Raw genomic sequence first — 2,253 nt, 5'->3', positions numbered from 1 at the left:
CCAACATTACAGTGCGGACAATACTTCGTGTCTCGCTTTAGCAAGGAATATTGTGCGATGTGCGCATGTGCTGATATATGTGCCTATTCATATTTCTCGAACAAGCCGCGTATAATAAGCCACGCCTCTAGACGTCACGCATGCGCAGCACGGCAGAAATTCCTGCTATACTTGTCTCTTTTCAGCGTATCTTTTTTCTCTTTTCTTCTTATGGGTGTTAGCAATATAGTAGTATTACATATATGGTTGTGAACGCCTATAGCACCGTCTCTCTCTATACCGCGGTGCGAACGTCTATCGCGTCGTTACCATGGGGATATAAAAAATTTATTAATATTAATCTAATTATTTATTGCAAATATACATTATGGATAAACAGAGTGGGGTGAATATTTTATCTATAACAATTGACATTCCTCTCTCTCACCATCAGACCTCCGCAATCAGTCGGAGAAGACGCTTCCTCCACCTGCGGAGGCATATGTACCCCCTCCCTTACCCCTCAATCTAGGGGACATTTGGTGCCTCCCCCCCCATATCAGTACCGAGGGGTGAGGTAATCAGTTCCCCCGCTTACCTCACCCCCCTCAGACCCCTGTATTAGTACTCTCTTATATTATCTACTGACTTATAATTTAATATTACGCTAATTATGAATATTCCGTGTTGTATATGGTACATTATTGTAAATTACAAAAGATATTTTTCTGTTTCATCATTTTGTACTTCTTTTTATGTACCTAAAACATTTAATATATAATGTCAAAGTTATAATATTAAATAATAGTAGAAAAGATATAAAGTATTTAAGTTAGAAGTATTATTCTTACATTTTCTTGTTTTTAGAAGTTGAAGAAACTATATTTGATTCAGTACATTATTTTAATACGTTTTAAATTAAGGTAATAAGTTTTTTATATTGCTAGCTGATAGTCACTAATATTGCAGATATATTCACAAATAAATAAATATTATCAAGGCTCTCTTAAAAATAAAATCTAATCGCTAAACAATAAAGGCAATGGAGAGCAAATATATCGTACGAACAGGATAGGTAAACAATTGAGAATATTAAAATTAAATTAATAATACAGTGTAATTGTTGTACAGGCCAATATTTTATATAATAACACTATTAAGTCGAAGTTATACATATGTCGAGATTAGTAATAAATCGGCCATAAGAACTATTTAGGTATGAATTATTAACGAGAGTATTTATCGTAAACACGCAAGGAAATCGCAAAATCGACGTTATCCCGAAAATAAACAACAATGTAAAGCGAATTAAATTCAATTAAATTAAAAAGCGAACGTTTCGAGCTCTATTTGAGTCTTCATCAGCGCAAAGAATTAATTATAAATAAAATATCTTTTGCGAAAATATAAACAAATATTAAAACTATAAATGAATTAGACTATTAACAATGTTTTGGACAGTCTCCGACGGTTGTTCAGTTTAAATGTTAATATTGTTATTATATAAAATATTGGCCTGTACAACAATTACACTGTATTATTGATTTAATTTTAATGTTCTCAATTGTTTACCTATCCTGTTCGTACAATATATTTGCTCTCCATTGCCTTTATTGTTTAGTGATTAGATTTAAATTCACAACAAAATATTTATGCTAAAACGTTTTGAATGATTTCTTTTAAGTATGTGACTGCCTATCTTATATATAAGAACGTTCTAGAAATTCATAATTAATATTAAAAAACATATTAAAAGAGTGTATCTATTATTCTTATTTACTTTTTTACTTACATATTCCTGAAGAAAATAACATATTAAAAGAGTGTATCTTTTATTCTTATTTACCTTTTTACTTACATATTCCTGAAGAAAATCTTATAATCGAATTTCCATATCTTTAATATCGTTAATTAAGTTTATAATGGCAAATAATTACTTATTCGTTCTGTTGAAAAATTTATTTTTATTGTAGACGTAATTCAATTTATTGCATATATTTTATTTATATACAATTTAGCATTTTTATTAAGAGATATTAGTATTTTCTGAAACAAACATAATAAATAAAATAATACAAATAATACAATAAGTCAAATAGTACAAATCTAGTTTTAAAGAGAAATCTATTTAGAAAAATATAAACTTTTACCTTCAGCATTTTGGATTAAACTTATTAGTTGATTAAATTTAATCAATTTATTTTATTTTATATTTATATTTTCTGTATTTTTTATTATACTTAAAGTTTGTGATTAATTTCTTGAAATCATAAT

The sequence above is a fragment of the Anoplolepis gracilipes genome, unplaced genomic scaffold (genome assembly GCF_047496725.1).
Source record: "Anoplolepis gracilipes unplaced genomic scaffold, ASM4749672v1 Contig19, whole genome shotgun sequence".
Classification (NCBI taxonomy): domain Eukaryota; kingdom Metazoa; phylum Arthropoda; class Insecta; order Hymenoptera; family Formicidae; genus Anoplolepis; species Anoplolepis gracilipes.
The sequence above is the reverse complement of the archived record's forward strand: the minus strand, read 5'-3'. Positions refer to the sequence as shown.